Genomic DNA, 24414 nt, shown 5'->3' with positions numbered 1-24414 from the left:
ACACAGCATCAAAGGATTAGTTAACTGATGTCCCATTTCAAGAAGGAAAATGTTTTGACTCCCAGCTAAAATATATCCTCAGCAGACAAAACAAAAAACATACCGCTACAGAGGACAGAAATGGAAGGAGATGGGAAGGGAAATATAAACCTGCCAGACAAAAACACCACTCAACTCAAATCAAATCATCTCAAGAAGCAATTTTGTGCCACTTTTAAAAATCAAAGCAACAGAGTCACTGAAACTTAGAACACACATCTATCTTACACAAAGGCATATAGGTACCAAATCAGAAACTTCAATATGATGGCATCATCTAAATATGGTTGATAAATTCCCTGCCTTTTTTAGGTTAGGAGAGATCTTCATGCTTCTTTGTAAACAACAGAGAAGATTATAAAAACAATTGCTGAGGTTGGCAACAAATGAGTTGTGATATTCTGAAAATATGGTGTGTTGTAAATGACATCTTTACTAGAGATGAGCAATTGAGTTTCCACAAAATAAAATTCAAAACAAATACTTTGGCAGGTCTGAAAAAGTTCAGGTAACTTTTTTGTGGTATTATTCTTCTTGTGACATTATCATCTCACTGCTCTGCCAGATTCTTTCCGAGAGAGGTGCTAAAATAGAGCAAAAAGTTCCCTTCTCATGATATCTGACACAGCGATAACCATGAAAAGCTTGAAATCTCTTGAGATCACATGCGCTAGTAAGGGGCTGAGTGTCATATTGTGCTACAGCTTCGTGTCGTCATTTAGAAAAGAAAAAGGTAGGCTTGGTGGTATTGGAGATAGCCAGGGAAATACCAATGGACAAGAATGTGTGTGTTTTTTGTGTTTTGAAAAACTTCATTGGTCGGGGCTTTGGTTTTGCAAATGGTTTGGAATCAGGTCCCATTTTAACTGAACACCCAAGATTTTAAGGGGTTCTGGTTTGATCACCGACTCCAGTATTTGCCAAACTCTGTAGGATATTGCATTTGTGCTGATGAGGGCTACTTAAATAGCCTGTAAGAGGCAGCTATAGGGGAAGGTAAAGTCACAAAGTTTAAATTCAGGAGAATTTAGAATAAAAAGAATCTAAGCAGTCTCCTAGTGGAGCACCACTGCTTATGAATTAGAGCATTATCCTAGTTTTTTGAATGTTGATTTAGGGAAAGAAACAAAAATCCAGTTGTAGTTCTAACACAATTGCACCCTCTGCACTACTGTATGTCCTTCCCACCTAATCTACACACAGCTTTATCATATATTGTGCATATCTATTTTCCTTTGAACAAAGGAAATTCTCCACTAATACGAAACACAAGTATAACAGTTTTTAGTGTTTTAAATGCATAAACTACCATACTTCTATTTGCATTTTACTTAGGACACTCATATCCCATTCAGAAATGACCTCTTGATACATACATAGATAAAACAGAGGACACTGACAGCATTTTAAAATCACTCAATGAAAGCTCATTAGAGTCTTACTTGATTACAGCTTAGCCAACAAAAAAAAACCAAGTTTGTATGTAATTAATATTTACTATATGGTTAAATTCTTGATCAAGTGCATCACTAAATGCATCATGTTAAACGACAGACGGCATTCTTTCTTCTATCCTATGGAGTGTGCTGGAACACCTCTAAGATGCTGAGGCCTTTTAAGATTATCACTTTGGAAGTCACTGTTAAGAAACATCCCCAAAGCAGTGCATCATTTATACAGCTGTTTGGCGGGGGCGGAGAGGTGGGAAACAACCTGGAAAAAATAAGACAAACCAGATCTTTTTAAGTGTCTTCCTTTAAACAAGATATGGATGATTATTAAATTATAGTTTCCCTGACACTTTCTGTGACTATATTAAGTTTTCAGTGCATATTTCCTATCAGAATAGGCACTTGGGCCCAAAATATTGAAATAGACTTTAGATAGGCAACCTGTCTTTAAGGTCCACAGGATTTGCCTGTCTCAAGAATTGATATCCATGTCACACAACTTTAACTTCTAAAAATATGACTGATGCCCATACTTTTTGACAATTCACTCCTGCTATCCAGAGAACATCTCTCACTTACCAGCAGATAGGTCAAAGAGCTTTAGAAGTAGAATGCAATTTTTGAAAAGCAGGTTTTTTCCAATCAATACTTTAGGGTTGATTACAGAGCATGAGAATCAGCATTGTAGTAAATGTTAATGTGGATACTACAGCTTATACTTATTCGTCATGGAATTGCAAAGTAGTTCCAATGGATTACAAAAAGGTTATCTAAAACTCATATGAGCTGCTAGATCACATGAGGGACTTGGCAGAGAAAATGTGTAGACTAAAGACCAGGTGACAGCTCTGCAGATGTCTGAGGCCATGTCTACACTTACAGTTTTGCAGCGCTGGTAGTTACAGCTGTGTTCGTACAGCTGTGTAGGGCCAGCGCTGCAGTGTGGCCACACTGACAGCTACCAGCGCTGCAGTGTGGCCACATTTGCAGCACTTGCAGCGCTGTTGGGAGTGGTGCATTGTGGGCAGCTATCCCAGCATTCAAGTGTCTGCAACGTGCTTTTCAAAAGAGGGGGGGTGGAATGTGACAGGGAGCGTGGAGGAGACAGACAGAATGGATTTTTGGAGTTGACACTGTTCTCAGCTCCCTGCCTTGCAAGTTCTAAGGACTGGAAGACACACAGTGCCTACCTTCAATCATTTTAAAAGTTCTAACTCCCTTCCCCCACTCCTCTCTCATTCACTAAATGCAAATTATGTAATTCTAAATACCCGTCAGACCAGATAAGCAACTGCTCAACATGGACTTCCCCCTCCCCCTCTGCCATGTGAGAGTGCTGTTTCTCTCTTCAAGCAAACAGCTGTGAACATTCCAAAGTAATTCCCCTGCCTGCCTCCGCTCGCTCAGCAAACAGGAGCTGTGTTTGTTTTTTAAATAAGCAGTTTGGCTGAACTGCGAGCGCTCCCTTTCTTCCGGTTTGTTGTGGACAGGAATTCTGGGATACCTCCTTATACCCCGGAGGTCAATAAAAGCGCTGGTGGGCGTCCACACTTGCTGACCAGCGCTGGATCACCAGCGCTGGAATCCCTACACCCGAGGCTCGACCGGGTGTACAGCCAGCACTGCAACCAGGGAATTGCAGCGCTGGCCGTGCTTTGCAAGTGTGGCCACATCCTAAGTTGCAGCGCTGTAACCCCCTCACCAGCACTGCAACTCTCTAGTGTAGCCATGGCCTGAGACAGGTATGTTTTGCTGTAAGGCCACATAGATAGAATGAGCCCTCGTGGAAGGGACAATTGCCCTCCATGAGGGTTGAGGCCCAGAAGCTTCATAGAAGGTTAAGAGGCATCCTGAAACTCAGTTGGGCAGAAATTGGATGACTGTTCACTTGCTCTGTGATCAAGATGCAATACCTGAGTGAAATCCTGAAATTATCTACATTTAGGTAAAATGTAAAGTGCTTCTTAGATCCATTGTATGGAGGCTCACTTCTCTCAAAGAATGAGACTTGAGATTCACACACACACACACACACACACACACACACACACACACACACACACACACACACACACACACACAGAGAAGTAGGTGAATGTCCTGATTCATATGGAACTCTGAAAAAAACTTTAGGTAGGAAGCAAGGGTGTGGACGTACCATTACTTCGTCATGATAGAAGACTGTGGACAATGGATGAACCATCAGGGCTTCTTACTCCCCCACCCTCCTCGCTAAGATGATGGTATGAGGAATGATGTCTTGAGGAACAAATAAAAGAGGGAACAGTTTCCCATGGGTTCAAATGGGGGTTTCCACAGGCCATTAAGGATGATAGTTGAAGTCCTATGGTAGAGCAAGTTCCTTGACAGGAAGAAAAGACGTTTGAACAGACTTTAATGAGCCTCAGTGGTTGGGTGAGCAAAGACTGAAGCCTTCAATTGGATGGGGGTGGGTTCGGGGGGGTTGAAAAGCTGTGATGGTAGCCAGGTGAACCTTGATTGAGCTCTGTGATAATCTTGCGGTTTTTAACTTTAAGGGGTAATTGGGAATGCATGTCGGACAGGACTCAAGAGATATAGATCAGTAGCTGCACTGAGCCTGGAAATGTTTCTAATTATGCAGGCAAGTTTTCCTTGCATTAGGTTTTCTACTATTAAACGGTACTGTTTGTACCCTGGCACTGAGGGAGAAGAGAAGCAAATCTCGTTCTATACCAGAGTCTCATCTAGTAGGCAGGCCTTGAAGTGAAGTGCTGAGAAGTTAGGGTAGGAGAAGGAACTGAAGTGGCAGCAGGTCTGCACCTCCACCTTTATACCCTCTTCTCAGAGCAGAAAGATACCTAGGGTGCTGTCACAGACCTGAAACGGCTGCTGAAGAAAATCTCCAATCAAGAGTGCACAGGTGCACACTCATCTTAAAGTGAACACCCACAGGGACCCTACTCAAAGAGCTGAGAGTCATTCCACTGACTTCACGGGGACTTAGGTCAGGCTCTTGGACCCTAGTTCAGGACAGCACAAAGCATGTTCTTAAGTCTATCCCTGTTAAGTAAAGTACATTAGCACATGGAAAACTCCCCTTTCCTTATGCTGGTACTTTGCTGCATTGGGATTTATGTGCAGAAATTTGCCACGGTTCTTAATCTTGACATTAACAAACAAACAAACAAAAAAAGAGACTAATGTTTACTGCACAAGTGTGTACAGTCAGCTTTCACTCGTAGCACCACATGCACTCAAAAAGCCATTCTGCATTTGGATAAAGTTCCAGGACTCCAAGTGCCTTTCTAAACAAGAAAAGATTCTGCACTCTTATGGAGCTTTTGTTTTACAGATTACGTATATGGTACAAGTTATTCAAATCTATTATAAATTTAGCTCACAGTTAGAGAAAATCTCTTGTTGTGGTTGGCCCATTTCTGCACCCCACGCAGACACATCAGTATTTTGAGAATTGTTCTCTGGCCTCTCTTTAAAGTGCTGATTGCTAGCATTTTGAATGACAATTTTCTTGCAAAAAACATTGTGAAAATGAAAGTTTCAGAGGACTGAGGCATCTTGGTTGATATTTTCATGTTGCTACTTGAAGTACTGCCTTCTGAAGCAGTACATTGGGATGATGCAACTGCAAACAGACCTGAATTACAGAGAACATTCATATACTTGGATGTGTGAGATACTCTATTTTAACAAGCACCCGTCCTTAATTGAAATTCAATTCCCCAACTGTCAAAAGATTTTGAAAATAATTAATTTCTTTTTTCATCTATGCCTACTTGAACTGCTTTACAGACCAGCTTTAGAAATGCTGCAATAAGAAAGTAGCAGCGGTACAAGCTTCAAGGAGAAACAAGAGTCCTGTGGCACTTTATAGACTAACAGATGCATTGGAGCATAAGCTTTCGTGGGTGAATACCCGCTTCGTCGGAAGCATGCATTCACCCACGAAAGCTTATGCTCCAATACGTCTGTTAGTCTATAAGGTGCCACAGGACTCTTTGCTGTTACATACAAGTGAGTGACATATTAGCATGGACCCAGCAACTTGAGCATTATTTCTCAGGGCATGTCTACGTATACAGTGCTACAGTGTGTTGGGTGAAGAGACCTCCTGTTGGCATAATAAAACCATCTCCGTGAGCGGCAGTAGCTGCATTGGCTGGAGAAGCTTTCCCACTGACATAGCGCTGTCCACCTGAGTGCATATATCAGTGTAACTTATGTCGCTCTTCGAGTGGTTTATTCACACCCCTGAGCAACATAAGTTATGCCACCATAGGCTGTAGTGTAGATACAGCTCTTACTGGAAGTTCATTTGCCTCAGGAGAAGTAAATCCAGTCTAGATTACTGCAGAATTAACCTGAGTTAAGACATAGCCTGAGCAAAAGATCAGAAAGTGTTGTCACTTTGCTGAATTGCAATCATATCCACTACTTAGCAGTTAACAGTTTACAATACTTAAGTCACCATTGCCAACACACTTCTGGAGACCATAAATTAAACAAGCTGGAATCCTGATATCCTTAAGTTATCAAGCCTGTTGGAGTATTCCCAGAGTGGGGAAGAGACCATACGGGCAGAGCAGAGTGTCACAACACCTGATCCTCCGCTGATGTAAAGTCTCCGAGGCATAAATTAGAGCTGCTCCTGTGCATCTGTCACTTGTACTGGGACCCGGTAGCTCAGGAACAGGGAGCTGCAGCCTACCTCCTCCCACTCTGAGTTGTCTTACCCTCCCAAGCTCCTAGTGGAAAAAATTAAACCTGATATCTATTAGAAAGCAAATGACAAACATTCCCCAGAAAATTAGTAAGTGATCAAGGTGCTCGCCTGTCTAATCATTGTGCGAACTTAGTGTAAAACACTCCCCTCCTGATTTAGCAGTGTTTTGCACCCACTTTGCAAAAGTATAAACACTGTAAGGTGCAAGACTAAGATGCACCAGGATCTCTTAAAGTCTTGCTGCTTTTATTTCTTCCTCCAATCCCTCTCAAACGTTTGTCCAAACCCAAAGGGCTTTTCTTCCATCTTGTCTGCACCATACATCGACTCAAGGCAGAGGGGTTAAAGGGAGGATAAAAGAAACAGGCAATCAAGGACAGGATCTGTGTCAGGGAAAGTCTCTAATGGCCTCATGCCCAGTGCCTGCCCCAAGCATCCAGGGACAGTTCCTGATGCTCTGCTCTCCTCCCCTTAACCTCCCAGCAAAGGTGGAGGGCTGCAATTAAATAGTTACTGAATACCAGAGATCTGCAGTAGTTTTGGACTAGAGTGATTTGGTTAGGCTCTGCTGACAGATGTCTTTCATCTGGGCAACGAGCTACAAACTCAGTAGAGTCTGTGAAAAATGTGGACAAAATAAACTGCCAGCTAATTGATTGAAAGATTCATCAAGAAATATGATTCAGAAGAGATAGGTTCAAGAAGAGCCCTGATTGAATTTGTGTTGGCATTTCCACTCATTCATAATCCCCCAGAGGCAATATTCCTGGTGATAAATGACATCTGCATTAGGAATGAAACCAGAAGGCTACAATATTGGTTAGATGTGTTTAGAGAATTGGTTTTAGTTCTATGATTGGGGGTTATGAGAGCATGACAATGTTCTGGGATAGGAGGATCCATGCAACCCAGCTACTGTATAATACACCTGTCAATCCACTGGTCATTTGCACCCTGTAATATACTTTCTTCCCTGTACTTGTCTAATGCTTTCATTAAAAGCGTATGCTTCCTATAGGGATGCACGGGTCAAAAGGAGTTTTTGTGGTGACTGGCTGAGTTCCTGTTGAACTGACTAAAACTGCTGAGATTTGATTGTATTTTAATGGTGTGTTAAGGGACCTAGAGTGATTTATATCTAAATAAATAAAAATAAATAATAAAGGTATGCTTGCAGTTACAGCTTCCATTGCCACCTTGGACACCAAACCTGAGAGATCATTGACACAGGCAGATTCCTGCACATTCAGGTGCTGCACTGTAGCCAACGGAGCTCCGCACAGGTTCAGAGATTTGTCTTCATGGTGTGGGTTGCAGGATCAGGGCCTTGGGTAGTCCATTCAGTATGTGAATTACTGGGGAGGGTAGTGATTAAACAGGTGTTCTGAAAGTTCATGTGCAATTTCCCCCATCCATTGCTATTTGTTTAGAGGATTTAACCCTCCCTCTACATATTTTGCTTTTGTGACATGGCGAGAGGGATTTTCCCCCCATTGAGACATATGCTAAATTAAACACTTACCTAAAAAAACCAAAACCACTTTTACAACAAAGAGAAGGTCTCTTGAGCGCTAGTCCATACTGGCTGGCTTTAACACCACTGTCCATTCTTTAGCACTTCCCAAATAGTATTTGGGGCCAAATTCTGGTGCCTTTACTCACATTGAATAGTATCTTCCCACACACATAGGCCCCGCAGCATATAGGGGCAGGGCGGGAGAAGGAGGGCAGGGGATGGGATGGAGAAGAGAAGGGGAAGCAGGAGCCCTGCATGCAGCATGTCCTCAGCAACAGCAGCAGCTGGGGTTTCCCCGTTAAGCTGACCCATCCCCCACCCTAGCACTGGCAGTCCATTTCCAGCAGGCACCTCGCCACAGGTACCCCCTCCACTACCCCCCAAATATCCCTCCAAGTGCACAGACACCCCTCCAACAACCCCCAAATACTCCCTCCAGCTCCTCTTCCCTCCGGCAGTGTCCTGTGTTTGGGAACTTGAAATATGGCAACCCTGGGGTGTTTCTGTTCTCACGGCCATGATTTCCAGAGCTGGCAGGAGTGAATCCACCTGCCAGAAGCCACCTACTCCCAGTGTCTGGGCTGGGCACCAGGCTTGCTTGGCCAAGCTCAGAGCTCGGGCTGTGACATCGCAGGGCAGCTAAGGGGAGTGCACACAGGGAGTGTGAGGAGAGTGACCTGGTTGCAATGGCAAGTCCCTGTGCAGTGAGTGCTCTGACTGGGCTCCTGAGAGGCAGGTGCCCAAGGGCAGTGAGGACTCCAAAGAGCACCTCAGGGAGCATCTCATGGCAGCCAGGCTCCATGGGCAGAACCTGGCTCCAGAGGGTGTCACTGGCTGGTGCTGAGCTCCTTTGGGGCAGAGGCAAGAGCATGTCCGGGATACAGCTCGGAGCTGTGCCACCCGCTCTTCTTGGGGAGCATCAGCTGTGTGGAGGCAGCCTGGCTCAGGGAGCAGGGCAAGGAGGGCTGCCAGATGGGCAACCAGCCAGCACCACAGCGTGGAGGGCCACGGGCCTGAGCAAGCCAGGTGGCTCTCACCAACTTCCGATCTGCCAACTCCTGACAGGAGGCAATGGTTTTCAAACTGTGGGTGCATCTCCCCTAAGGAGGCATTCCTGACAGTTTGAAAACCTCTGTGCTAAAGAAATCCTGGGGGACATGTGACCCTCATGTGCTCCTCCACACGTTGCCTCTAGGAGATGCAAATATGATTGCTTGCCCCAGGTACTAAAATGCATAATTATGGCTCTGCTGATCACCATATTTGGGGTCGGGAAGGAATTTTCCCCCAGGTTAGATTGGCAGAGACTCTTGTGGGGGGTGTTCACCTTCCTGTACAGCACTAGTCACTTGCAGGTTTGTAGTACTGTAAATGGTGGATTCTGTGTAACGTTAAGTCTTTAAATCATGACTGGAGGACTTCAGTAACTCAGCCAGAGGGGGTCCATTACAGGAGTGGGTGGATGAGGTTCTGGGGCCTGCAATGTGCAGGAGGTCAGACCAGATGATCATGATGGTCCCTTCTGGCCTTAAAGTCTATGTGATACACATATCTAATGTCTGCCCCCTCCTTATCACATGAACTACAGCAGAGTTTGTTCAAAAAGAATATTACATCACATCTCCCTTGGATTTGTGCACTGTATGAGTCATAACATTGCAGAGCTGCTGGACAGCCCTGATTAGACCAGTCTGAAATCCAGTGATTTCAACATGATGGGCTAGCAATAGCCAAGGCAGCATAAATGCTATATGCCAGCTATGCATTTGGTACCACTTTAAGGTTTGACTAATATCAGCACTTCAATATGACCAGTCTGAGTCAGACTGCTGTTGAATGATGCTCCTGAGTCCTACACATCATCAATCTCCTTTGCAGAAGATAGGAGACAGGGAATGGAGAAGAGTGTACATTATGATAGGCCATAGGAGACTCGACGATTCCCAGTATCTGAAATAAAAATGCATGGATCATCAGTGAATTTTTAATTTATGACAAAAGCAAGCAAATCTCAGGTTAGACTTCAATAACTTACAGGGTCTAATTTAGGGATATCAGCTGCTCTGCTATCCCCAAAAATGGATAGGCCATCAAACCTGAAAAGGGAGCCAATATAAAGAAGTTTCCAAGGTGAAAGGCAGTGTAAAATACAAAACCTAATGCTACACCATTGAAACCAAAGGGCCCTCCAAACTTGTTTAAAGTTTGTCCATTTCTAAAGCACAATACAAAAGACTATTTGTCTAGACCACCATTTAAGTTTGTTTGGATTAGGCTGTAGATTCATTTCTGAAGCAGAGGTAGAAATCTGGGCAAGATTTCAAAACACAGACCTCAAGAGAGGAGTTCAAGGACTTTTAGAAATAAACTACTTCAGTTTACAAAAAAGTATTATTCATAGTAAGGTAGTGTTTGCAAACATGTGTCACGCTTTCCACAGAACACACAAAAAGTCACCAGGGGGATAGTCTTCAATTGTTCTCCAGAGTCCTAGCTCTCATTTTTTAAATGAATGAAATACTTGTTACAATTGCAAAGAAAGCCTTCAAAATGTGATGCTAGCATAACAAGTGCAGAGACATCTTCCTGAATTTGCAAAATCTGAAATAGTAGCTTTGAAATGTGAGCTGCCATATTGATTTCAATGGGTTCTAACTCGTGCCACTAACTGATGTTTTAAATATCTGCCATGTTAACTGTTTCAGCACTTATCAAAGCATGCAAGAAAGGAGAGGAAACATATTATGAAGAGCTACATCAAAATTTCCCAGATGTGTGGATAGGTGGAGAGGAATGAGATAAACCTGGCCCAGAGCGTCAGAAGATCTATAAATTAAGCTGGCTAGACCATTAACACGAGTCTTGGGGGGGAGTGCGATTAGTTTATGTCATAAACAGATATGTAAGAGTTAATAGAATAGAAGTATTTCATCTCTCTTTTGTCTGTAAAGGGTTAACAAGATCGGTGAGCCTGGCTGTCACCTGACCAGAGGACCAATCAGGGGACAGGATACTTTCATATCTTAAGGGAGGGAAGTTTTTGTGTGTGCTGTTAGATTTTGGTTGTTGTTCTCTCTGGGTTCTGAGAGTGACCAGATGTGCAACCAGGTTTCTCTCCAATCTCCCTGATACAGGCTCTTATGTGCTCAGAATAGTAAGTACTAGGTAGATAAGGCGAGTTAGGCTTATGTTTGTTTTCTTTATTTGCAAATGTGTATTTGGCTGGAAGGAGTTCAAAGGTGTATATGGCTGAAAGGAGTTCAAATTTGTATTTTGCTGAAAGGATTTTAATTTGTACTTGAATACTTAGGCTGGGAGGGTATTCCCAGTGTCTATAGCTGAAAGACCCTGTAACATATTCCATCTTAAATTTACAAAGATAATTTTTACTGTTTTTTTCCCTTCTTTAATTAAAAGCTTTTCTTGTTTAAGAATCTGATTTTTTTTTTATTCTGGTGAGACCCCAGGGGACTAGGTCTGGATTCACCAGGGAATTGGTGGGGAGAAAGGAGGGAAGGGGGAGAAAAAGGTTAATTTCTCTCTGTGTTAGGATTACTTTCTTTCTCAGGGAGAGTCTGGAAGGGGGAGAGAGAAGGAAGGGGGGAAGGTGAAGTTTGAATCACAGTGATCTTCCAGGGTAACCCAGGGAGGGGAAGCCTGGGAGATGCAACAGTGAGGGAAAGGGTTTACTTTCCTTGTGTTAAGATCCAGAGGGTCTGGGTCTTGGGGGTCCCCGGGCAAGGTTTTGGGGGGACCAGAGTGTACCAGGCACTGGAATTCCTGATTGGTGGCAGCGCTACAAGTACTAAGCTGGTAATTGAGCTTAGAGGAATTCATGCTGGTTCCCCATCTTTTGGACGCTAAGGTTCAGAGTGGGGAATTATACCATGACAGTTTAGTTCTCCTGGAGGGAGGGTCAATTTACTACACTTCCTTTCCATTTTTGAAAGTGATCCAGAAAGTTGAAGTGTAGAGGTTAGATTTCAGGGTAAGGACGACCTGTTCCAAATACCCAACTTTTTTGTTTTGTTTACAGCCTCTTCTGAGCTATAACAATATGACCTTATGTCAATTTTTTCCTGTCAAATGAACCTTTGCAACTGGCTCTATGGCACCTTACTGTGTCTCAAATTAGGTCTCCTTAACCACGTGTTATACTCCCCAAATCAGGGACACCTTAAAGAAGCAGAAGAAAAGACATACGTGCATATGCATCCCCCACCATACTCTGATTTGCCAGAAGTAGCAGATGGGCCCAAGTTCAAGAGCTGTTCTTGAAGCAGAACCTCTTTTTAATCACAATTCATACTGCTGAAGAGCCAATCCATGCATGTAAGTGAATGTTACCAAAGATGTTTAATCCAGATAAAAACCCCTTCAGTAAGAGAACCAAAAACCTACAGAAATACAAAGCAAGTAAGATATACATCTCTGAAGCACCAAACTGCTCTCACTTCCACTCAGAATTATTTACTTTCATCAGACCTATTTTTACTGCTAAAAGTGATCCCATGCTTCCTCTGAAAGTTTCAAAAAGGCTTCAAAGTTAAGAACCACTGCAGGCTAGTGATTGCAGTCATCTGACTTGGTGAAAGATCTTGGATTGCTTTACCATATGTCTAAGATTGAAAGGATTGAAGCAGGAACCAGTCACATGAGATGTATGTTGTAAAACACAGATTCCCATATTTGTAGGGGTATTTTAATCAGAATACAAATAGAGATGGTTAATTATATTTTATATTGCATCATGTGTGATATATTATACCTATCAACTAATAAGGAAGCATAACTGTATGCCTAGCTAACATAGCATAACAGATTAGATTCACAACTCCCATAAACCTACACAAAACCAAACCGTTTCTAATTAAAGTTATGACAAAGGCCTGGTCTATACTACGCGTTTAAACTGATTTTAGCAGCGTTAAACAGATTTAACGCCGCACCCGTCCACACTATGAAGCCCTGTATATCGCTATAAAGGGCTCTTTAAATCGGTTTCTGTACTCCTCCCCGACGAGGAGTAGCTCTAAAATCGGTATTACTATATTGGCTTAGGGTTAGTGTGGCCGCAAATCAATGGTATTGGCCTCCGGGCGGGATCCCACAGTGCACCACTGTGACCACTCTGGACAGCAATTTGAACTCGGATGCACTGGCCAGGTAGACAGGAAAAGCCCCACGAACTTTTGAATTCCATTTCCTGTTTGGCCAGCGTGGAGCTCTGATCAGCACAGGTAGCAATGCAGTCTCCTGAGAATCGAAAAAGAGCTCCAGCATGGACCGCACGGGAGGTACTGGATCTGATCGCTATATGGGGAGAGGATTCAGTGCTAACAGAACTCCATTCCAAAAGATGAAATGAAAAAATATTTGAAAAAATTTCCAAGGCTATGGTGGAAAAAGGCCACACCAGGGACTCAGTGCAGTGCAGAGTGAAAGTTAAGGAGCTCAGACAAGCCTACCAGAAAACCAAAGAAGCAAACGGAAGGTCCAGGTCAGGGCCGAAAACATGCCGCTTCTACGCTGAGCTGCCTGCAATTTTAGGGGGCTGCGCCACCACTACCCCACCCCTGTCCGTGGATTCCGAGGTGGGGGTGGTAATCTCAACCATGGCTGAGGATTCGGCAGAGGGGGAAGATGAGGAGGAGGAGGAGGAAGAGGACGACGACCTTGCAGACCGCACACAGCACTCTGTTAGCCCCAACAGCCAGGAGCTTTTTGTGACCCAGACGGAATTACCCTCCCAGCCCTCCCAAGCCACTAGACCAGACAGTGAAGCCATGGAAGCAATCTCTGGTGAGTGCGCCTCCTTTGTAAATATAAAACGTGGTTTAAAAGCAAGCATTTTTTAATGACTGATCTGCCGTGAGGCCTTGGGATGCATTCGCGGCCAGTAAAGTTACTGGAAAAGTTTGTTAACATGTCTGGAGATGGAGCGGAAATCCTCCAGGGGCATCTCCATAAAGTGCTCCTGGAGGTACTCCAAAAGCCTTTGCCGAAGATTTCTGGGCAAGGCAGCCTTGTTCCGTCCACCATGGTAGGACACTTTACCACGCCATGCACGTAGCAAGTAATCGGGTATCATTGCATGACAAAACATAGCTGCGTATGGTCCCGGTGATTGCTGGCATTCAAGAAACATCCGTTCTTTATCTCGCTGTGTTATCCTCAGGAGAGTGATATCATTCATGGTAACCTGGTTGAAATTCAGGAATTTAAGTAAGGGGACAGAGATGGCCATTCCTACTGGGCTGTTTGCCTGTTGCTTAAAAAAAATCCTTCCTTGCATGTAGCCAAGCGGGGGGAGGGAAATAGCGCTGAGCTTTTTCGCGTTTGGCTATCAGGGATCTTCCCTGATACCAGCCACGCGGTGGCGGGGGGGGAGGGGAAGGGAGGTGGTTAGCAGTGATCTTCCATGATACCAGCCGTATGGTGGGGGGAAGGGTAAAGCGATCATCCTACAGAATTGGAGGGGGAGTGGCTTCTGCTGCTGCATGTTAACAGAAAAGAAGCATCACTGAATGGGATTTGCTTGGTTTTTTGGGAAAGGAGGGCACTGTGTATATGAAGGCTGCAGAAGCCGAAAGACAATGGCTTACCATGGCCGCATGCAAGCTGAATTCTGATGCCCGGGCCTGCATCTGTGAGATCTGTAACACCAGAGCCGCAGGCACTCAATATTAAGATGCAAAATGCGACCTTGTAGTGAAATCACATGTGCTATGTAAGGTGAATAGTGTTGTTCACTGTGAAAGAGTATAACCATTGTTCTGTAACATGTATCTTTTTAAATACTTCTCTCCCTTTTTTCCCTCCCTCATGCAGCTGCATATTTTTCAAGTCTCCCTACTCCATCCCAAAGGCTATCTCAGATAAGGTGGAGGAAAAAGAAGACGCGAGATGAATTGTTCTCAGAAATTATGGAAGTGACCCGCAATGAAAGAGCTCATCTGAATGAGTGGAAGGACGTGGTATCAAGTTACAGGAAAGATTCCAGTGAACATGAGGACAGGAGGGACGCTCAAGATGAGAGGTGGCGCCAGGAAGATCAGAGGTGTAGGCAGGAAGATATGCGGTGGCGGGATGCAATGCTGGGGCTGCTACGTGATCAAACTGATATCCTCTGACATCTGGTGGAGCTTCAGGAAGAGCAGCGGGGTCACAGAGTGCCGCTGCAGCCCCTGTGTAACCACCTTCACCACTCACCATGTTCCATATCTTCCTCACCCAGACATGTAAGAATGCGTGGGGAAAGGCTTCGTGCACCTGCCCATTCCACCCCGTGGATAGCCCAACCAAAAGGCTGTCATTACATTGAAATGTTTTTAGTAGCCTTTTCCTTCCCTCCTATCCTCCTCCCAAACCACACCCGGGATACCTTGTCATTTCTCTCCCTCTTTTTATAATGACTTTTTAATAAAGAATACATGATTTTTAAATGATAGTGACTTTATTTCCTTAAGCAAGCTGTAATCGAAGGGCGAGGGTCGGTTGCTTACAGGGAATGAGTCAATCAAGGGGGGGTGGTTCATCAAGGGGAAACAAACACAACAGTTACACCGTACCCTGGCCCGTGATGAAACTCGTTTTCAAAGCTTCTCTGATGCGCACCACTTCCTGGTATGCTCTTTTAATCGCCCTGGTGTCTGGCTGCGCGTAATCAGCGGCCAGGTGATTTGCCTCAGCCTCCAATCCCGCCATGAAGGTCTCCCCCTTACTCTAACACAGATTGTGGAGCACACAGCAAGCAGCAATAATAAAGGGGACACTGGTTTGGCTGAGGTCTGACCGAGTCAGTAATGTGCACCAGCGCACCTTTAAACAGCCAAATGCACATTCTACCACCATTCTGCACTTGCTCAGCCTGTAGTTGAACAACTCCTGACTACTGTCCAGGCTGTCTGTGTATGGCTTCATGAGCCATGGCATCAAGGGGTAGGCTGGGTCACCCAGGATTACTACAGGCAACTGTTATTTTCTGGTCTGGGAAGTAATTCCCTTGCTGCAGCAGTTTAAACAGACTAGCGTTCCTGAAGACGCGAGCGTCATGAACCCTTCCTGGCCATCCCACGTGGATGTTGGTGAAATGTCCCTTGTGATCCACCAGAGCTTGCGGCACCATTGAAAAGTACCCCTTGCGGTTTATGTACTGGGTGCCCTGGTGCTCCGGTGCCAAGATAGGGATATGGGTTCCATCTATTGCCCCCCCACAATTAGGGAATCCCATTGCTGCAAAGCCATCCACTATGACCTGCACGTTTCCCAGAGTCACAACCTTTCGTAGCAGCGGCTTAATGATTGCTTTGGCTACTTGCATCACAGCAGCCCCCACAGTAGATTTGCCCACTCCAAATTGATTCCCGACTGACAGGTAGCTGTCTGGCGTTGCAAGCTTCCAGAGGGCTATTGCCACTCACTTCTCAACTGTCAGGGCTGCTCTCATCTTGGTATTATGGCGTTTTATGGCAGGGGAAAGCAAGTCACAAAGTTCCATGAAAGTGCCCTTACACATGCGAAAGTTTCGCAGCCATTGCGAATCATCCCACACCTGCAAAACTATGCGGTCCCACCAATCTGTGCTTGTTTCCCGGGCCCAAAATCGGCATTCAATAGCTAGAACCTGCCCCATTACCAGCAGGATCTCCAAAGCGCAGAGGCCTGCGGTTTGAGAGAATTCTATGTCCATGTCCTCATCACTCTCGTCGCCACTCTGCAGTAGCCACCTCCTCTTCCTCGCCTGGCTTTACAGGTCCCAGTTCAGCATAGACTGCACAAGAATGCGCGAGGTGTTTACAACGTCCACGATTGCGGTATTGATCTGAGCAGGGTCCATGCTTGCCATGGTATGGCGTCTGCATGGATCACCCAGGAAAAAAGGCGCAAAATGGTTGTCTGCTGCTTTCAGGGAGGGAGGAGTGAAGCTGTACCCAGACCCACCCGCGACAATTCCAGGGGCGGGGGAGACTGCGGGAACTATGGGATAGCTATGGGATAGCTACCCACAGTGCAACACTCCAGAAATTGATGCTAGCCTCGGACCATGGACGCACACCGCCGAATTAATGTGCCTAGTGTGGCCGCGTGCACTCAACTTTATACAATCTGTTTTACAAAACCGGTTTATGTAAAATCGGAATAATCCCGTAGTGTAGACGTACCCAAAGAGAAGTTCTACTTCAGCTCCTGCTCTCGCTAGCTTTACCACTACCTTGTATATTGTTTAGCACTTCTCCAATGTTATTTGGGGCCAAATTCTGGTGTCGTCACTGAATAGTAGCTTCGTTCACACTATACTAAAAACTGAGTCCTTGCTGGAATAAGCATTTAGCTGATCACATCCTGCATGAAAGTTTCATGTAAGCAAGTTATAGTGATTAAAACCAGCAAAGAAACTTAAGAGGAAGTGACAAAGATCAGAGAGTTTGAAAAGATTGTTTTAGAAATACATGCCTCACCCTTTTAAGGGGCAGTAATAGTTGCCACTCCTAAGTGTGTTTCCTTGGTTACCACTGGGCCTTTCTGTCTTAGCACTCTATAGGCAAAATACCCCAGGGAACTTCCATTGGGTGTTGTACCGTATATACTCCCTACCACAGTTCTGGCTGTGAATACCACAGTCTTCCCCTTAGGCTGTAAATCTTGTAAGAATAGGTTCTTTTCTCACTGTATATCAGCATGTTATCTTCTGGTTCCAACAGCAACCAGAACGTGAACAGGAGTTCTGCAAACAGGAGAGGATGGAGGAATTAATTCATCTTTCCTGAACTGGTAAAAAAGATCCATTTGGGTTTATTTAACTGCAAAAAAAGGTCTCAAATGAGGATTATATATACAGAATCTAAAGCATAGGAGGCACTTTGTGCACAAATTGAAAAACAAGTCTCCTTCCTTGAAGGGTTTACAATCTAAATAGCAAGCACAGAGGCTTGGTTAACACTTAAAAATTCAATCTACCTAACTATGCTGCTCAGAGCTGGGGAAAATTTCATATCCTGAGTGCCACGGTTAGGTCAGTTTAACTCCCAGTGTAGATGAATCTATGTCATCAGACTTCTTCTGTCAACCTGGCTACAGTCTCTCAGACAAGTGAATTAACTACTTTGACTGAAAAAATCAAATAAATCTTATGTTGATGTAGGGTATGTCTACATTACGGCGCTGTGCTGTTGTAGCAGCTGTAGTAGACATACCAACAGAGAGAGAATGGGAGGCGAGATGCAGAGAGAAAGGAATGACATTAAGAACTTATCTTAGGCTATGTCTTCACTACCCGCCGTATTGGCGGGTAGCAATCGATTCCTCGGGGATCGATATATCGTGTCTTATCTAGACGCGATATATCGATCCCCAAACGCACTTATATTGATTCCGGAACTCAACCAAGCCCAATGGAGTTGCAAAGTCGACACGGGGAGCCACGGACATTGATCCTGCGCCATGAGGATGGTGAGTAATTCAATCTTAGATACTTTGACTTCAGTTACGTTATTCACGTAGCTGAAGTTGCGTATCTGAGATCGATTTTCCCCCGTAGTGTAGACCAGCCTTTATTGATGCAAAATGGGGACATGTTTGTGATGTGTTGGGATTTTGTGGTTCCCAGTGAGTCAGATGCTGTGCAGAATCAAGGGTCTTCAATTCCATTAGATTCAATTCAATTCGATTCAACAAGGCTTTATTCAATGTGCACAAAAGGAGAGCCCCTGGTACAAAAATCACGCAGAGTCCCTCCAGCAAGGAGCCCCTCCCATTGCTATTTTATAGCACATGGCAGTTACATAACACAAACCTCTAACCAATCATATTTACCCTTTCCATATATGGATTTGTTCATCACATGCTTATACTTCTCCACTCCACATGTTGAGCTCAGCCCCCTCCCCTTGGCCTTTTCTAGAATGTTCCTAGGTGGTCAGCCACAGCATGCTTCCCTATGCATAAGCACCCTGCAAACCACATTTTATCCAAAATGAACACAAGCATACTCTTCAGATGATATTTTAGGAAACAGAAGGCATTTGAAGGGAGATATGAAAGAGACATGGTAGACTGGGTCAAGAAAAGGAGCTCCAGGTGTAGGAGGTCTCATGGAAAGCAGAGGCAAGAGTGGGTGATGGCCACAGAGGGAGTAGTAAGACATGTTATTTGGGTGAAGTAGAGGAAGTAAGGGAGAGCAAAAGGAAGTAAGAAGAGAGAGACAGGCAGGAGCTAATCTGTGCAGAGCCTAGAATCCAAGGATGAGGGGCAGATTCATCCCTGTGCTGACACAGTTATGAATACAAGAGTGGAGGAGAGACAGTTTATCTTATTCAGGGGCTTCCAAGAGCCAGAACCCTAAGTTACAGCCCTACTTCAATGGTCCCTCTAGGCACTGCACCAAATCACCAACCCAGCTACGTCACTTCTTGCTCCCTCTCTTCTTTAGCCCAACCTTAATATGTACCAATTCTGCCTTCACTCTGCACCCAGTCTGCAGGCCCTCTGTATCAGTATGAAGAGGCCATAGGGCAACAACGAATCAGGCACTAGGAGTTTAGATCAGATGCAGAAGGCAAAAGGGAGCCAATAAAGAGATTAGAAGAGGAGCCATCTTTTAAATGTGCAGCAACACTTGTCTGTTTAAAAAGTCAGCCTCCTGCTGTTCACATTTGTATTTAATTTGAGAACAGTCAGTGGAAATTTGGAGCTCACAGACATTTGGTTTCTCCCAACCCACCACACATTTTAGCTGGGAAAATTATTATCCAAAGTGACAGGGCCTTCTGCAGCTGAAGGTATAAAAAAAAAAAAGATGCTGAGGAAGATACCTTTGTGAAACATGCACACCTTTACAACATAGTCATACATGCTGCTATAGAATGCTGATCCCAATGGGCTACTATTTAAGAGCTGTTTCAAGCATTATTTTAATATGATCTTCCACACAACATGGTGAATTTCAGTGCTTAGAAAACTGACAGCAAAGGGATTAGTATGGCCAAGTCATTCTGTACAAGACTCTCTCTCTCTCCTCCCCCGCCCCCAAGCCACACACATCCAACAGCTTGTAGCTTCTCAGCTGTTTTACTTCCACAAGCCTTCAGTGGAAGGGCCACCAGACATTATGCCCCTTCAGTCCTTGAATTCTTGATGAGATTGCCAACAAGTGGGCCAAGCCTAATGGCAGTTATAAAACCGTGAGCAAATGTTCACCAAGTACAACATGGAGTACCCTTTTACCTAGGTTTTTGTGTGCATATATTTACATTTAGACTTCACTCCTAATATTTAATCAACAGGTTTTGCCTGCCTGAACCGTTACATCATCAGTTACAGTTTTTCTACCTCACTTTTGTTCTTAAAGATGTTCTGAAAAGGACTTTTTTTTTAAAAAGGGGACCATGGACTTTTATGCTTTTTTATTATTTTTACAGGAGACCTCAACGGTGTGGTTGTGGGAGGAGAGGGGTTAATTTAGTTCCACCTTAGAACTAACAGGAACATCAGCTTTAGTCCTCGCTTTTTTCAGGAGGATCTCTGGGAAGTCTTGGGAATGTTTTTGAGAACACTGACACCTTAACTGTCCATTGCTGCCTTTTTAATAAAGCTATCCACAATGTACATTAGTCATTAAAGTCAAATACAGTAGATGTTAATTTAAAACAAAAGCAGATGCACACAATCCAACTAAAAATTGTTTTGGCTCTTTCCTCAGTCGTGACTTTACCCCAGGCATTACTTGAGCATTACTTGGGCAGTGCATTACTTGAGCAAACTGGAAAAGAGTCATGTTCTGCCAACTTGTCTCAAGGTCTATATCTAGCATAGTGTACAACCTCTGGCAAAGCTATGCTAGCTGGTGCTTTGGGGACTGCAGAGCCAAGGCTCTACCCACTTCCTTCCTCACCAACTCCTGTATACTTGCACTGTCAGGGGGTGAGGGGCTGCCCTCCTCCCTGCACTCTACCCACAACTCTTGTAGTTGCTATGAAGGGAGTGACCACACTGTGCTGTTACACCAGCCAAGCCAAAATCTGGCCCTGAATTTTCACTCTTTTGGTTCTTGAGGTGTCACCATTCTGCTAGTTCTCTAGTGGTCAGAGTCTCCCAGCCTGGACAGGAGCTGTATTTCTAATTTTTAAAATAAATGAATATGAGAAATGGGGAGGGAATCACTTAAACACCCCACAACCTTCTAGATCTTTGTATGGTGTAAAGAAGCAAAAATGGGCACAAGCTTAATTCCCCCCTCCTATCATAGGTCACCTGTGAGAAATTAGCAATAAGCACATATTTGGCCAAGTAAAGGGACTTCTAATTGGAGAAAGAATTCTAGCACTAGTAACTTTGAGCATTTGACTCACAGCTCTACCAGAAACATAAAGCAATGGATTTTTGGGACTAATTTACTAACTTCACCCCAAAAAGTCATTTCTGGACTAAGATTAAGGGTGACAAAGTTAACCCTCAACTAATTTCTTTACATGGTCATAAAGAGGCATGAGGAGGCAGATAGAATGGAATACCTCTGAAAACCTGTTTGTGGAGTTGTAGTAATTTTGTTACCTGGCCTTGCTGTTCTCCCATGTAAATACAGTTGAGAAAGTTTTAATATATAGTTAAATGAAATCACTTTTTAACAACTCATTTAAATGGTTCAGTTTTCAATCTCTGTAGTCAAAATGTATCTGTAGTAATGTAATATTCCATTCAAAAGCTATGTTAATAAAAAGTTAAAGAGATATTGCCAATTTTGTCACCTAATTCCTTTTTGTTGTTGTTGATAGTGGCACAGCAGTTTTGGTTTGGTTTTTAAACTAAGTATAGGGGTTTTTTTTCCATTCCTTTGAGTTAATGTGTCAGGAGATCAGACTGTAAACTGTCTGGCCCAGTGGTCAATGCAGGAGTCGGGTGACCAAATGTCTCGATTTTATAGAGAAAATCCCGATATTTCGGGCTTTTTTCTATATAGGCTCGCATTACTCCCCAACCCCAGCCCAATTTTTCACACTTCCTATCTGGTCACCCTATGCAGGAGCCCAGAGTTGGACTCCAAATGCAGGAGCCAAGAGCAGAGACAGAGTGAAAGCCGGAAATCAGAGCCAAGGGTCAGAACCAGACTACCTGGAGTCAAGGAAAGCAGGAGTAGAGCTGTTTTCATGGCAGTGCTGAAACAATGCTAGATGTAGGCTGGAGCAGGGCTGGGTACAGGACAGCAAGTGATCTTGGAATGAGGCAACTGCAAGACAGACAATCCACAAGTATGGACACTGATCTGCTGCAGCTGCTGGGCTTAAGAACAAGCCACTTGACTGTCTTAGCTAATCAGGTAGTTCTGCTGTGGCCCAGCTGCACTTATTGGCTGTCTGGCAACTGGACAGGCCCAGCTGCAGGCCATGGTTCCTGACACAATGAGATAGTAAGCCTGATTCAAATCTCACACTGGTTTTCTCTTCACCTAACTCCATTTACTGGCAAGGACTGACTCTGGGCCTCACAAAGTGGTGTTCTGGGAATAAAGAAAGAATGCTTTTGAAACAAAGGTAATCTTTATTCCATAACTCATTCTGATTGTTTACCTTGACAAAGAAAGAACAGGATGGCCCTCTATTAAATGGGAACTTGTGTTCAAGGTACAAAGTAAACAGCACTGACTTTGAACTAGTATCAGAGGGTAGCCGTGTTAGTCTGGATCTGTAAAAGCAGCAAAGAACCCTGTGGCACCTTATAGACTAACAGACGTTTTGGAGCATGAGCTTTCGTGGGTGAATACCCACTTCCTCAGATGCATGTAATGGAAATATCCAGGGGCAGGTATATATATGTGTGCTAGCAAGCAAGCTAGAGATAACGAGGTCAGTTCAATCAGGGAGGATGAGGCCCTGTTCTAGCAGTTGAGGTGTGAAAACCAAGAGAGGAGAAACTGGTTCTGTAATTGGCAAGCCATTCACAGTCTGCAAATTTGACACCATCAGCTCAGGATTGAACAAAGACTGTGAATGGCTTGCCAATTACAGAACCAGTTTCTCCTCTCTTTGTTTTCACACCTCAACTGCTAGAACAGGGCCTCATCCTCCCTGATTGAACTGACCTCGTTATCTCTAGCTTGCTTGCTAGCACACATATATATACCTGCCCCTGGATATTTCCATTACATGCATCTGAGGAAGTGGGTATTCACCCACGAAAGCTCATGCTCCAAAACGTCTGTTAGGTGCCACAGGATTCTTTGCTGTTTGAACTAGTAATTAATTTAATCGGTCTATGTATTTGGTGATGGTTTTCATTTAATATCTTCTTTAATCAGCTAATGATACAAGTTGCTAAATTCGCTTTCCGGATAGACAACTTCCATAAGGCAACCTAATTTTGCTAATGAAGATATCAGTTTCCCATAGCAAATCCACTAGATAGAAGACATTTTAGCTGTAAGATTAGTTTCAGCATTTTGGTATAGAAAATCATTTTTTAAAAATTTATATTTGGGTGACAAGCCTTCAGGAGAACAGAAATAATGGTTTGATTCCAAAAGACTAATTTCCAAAACAAAAGGTAAACACTAAGTGCTTACAATGATATTATCTGCTCCCCAGCCCATTGTAAAATAATATCTCTGCTGACACATGCAACATTCATTCTGAAATGGCTTTATAATAATGATAGAAACTTGCTTTCATGTGGGGCATTTAAACCATAAATCACAAAGCACTGTACAAAGGAAGGTAAATATCATTCCCATTTTACAGATGGGAAATTGGAGCACTAAGAGAAGAAATGCCTTGCCCTAGGTCATGCAGCAGGTCAGTAGCAAGCCAGGAATAAAACCTAGCTTTCCTAGTATTGATCCAGTACCCTATTTGCTGGATCCCACTGCTTCTTCCAGAGCTTTCAACAAAGGGAGTTCTTTAAATGTCTGTAAATTATTATGATTGCATATATAATAAAGGTGCCTTTCACCATAGCCTCTAACCACACTTTGCATAATTGGAAATATAACAATTCACCACAAAATAGGGTTGAGATGATATTTTCCTCCCTATTATACAGCAGAGGCTGCTTACTTAACATACCCAGGTGATGCCAGGAGCACCGTTCACTTAGGGGAAGGATAGACTAAGGAGAGGAGACTTGAATTGTACCCTAAAATGAGAAGATTCAAGAGTAGGTGGAATTTCACAGCTGAACATCTTCCATTTCTTCTTGTGTCTTTGTCACAGACTAGATGCTTTTCCAAGGAGTCGGCAAATGAGAAGGTGCTCCATGGTCTGCATTTCACCACACTCGCATGTATTCGTGACACTAGAGTAGTCCTATCTGATCTACCAGTTTGTGTATTCAGGTGGTTCAGGCATCACCACATTGACCAGTCTGTATTGGCCCATCAGGGAAGGTCCTCCTGGGGTTCCATATTTCAGTGTGTCTGACCACACATAGTCTTTCATTCCATAATCTCAGTCATGCCTTGCCAGCTGTTGTATCCAAATGCACAACACTGGTTATAAAATTCTTTCACAATTCAAGGCATTTGGTTACTCTTATGTGACTATATAATGGTTGCCTTATGTCTTCCATTGAGAAAGCCTTGCCCTCTATCGCCACACAGTCCACTCTGCTGACAGACAGCCTAAGCCTCCTCATTTATCACAAGTGATGATTTGCGATGCTGTGAAAGAGGGTCATGAAGAAAGATGCAGCACATC

Source organism: Gopherus evgoodei, chromosome 6, assembly GCF_007399415.2.
Source record: "Gopherus evgoodei ecotype Sinaloan lineage chromosome 6, rGopEvg1_v1.p, whole genome shotgun sequence".
NCBI lineage: Eukaryota > Metazoa > Chordata > Testudines > Testudinidae > Gopherus > Gopherus evgoodei.
This window is presented reverse-complemented; position numbering follows the sequence as displayed.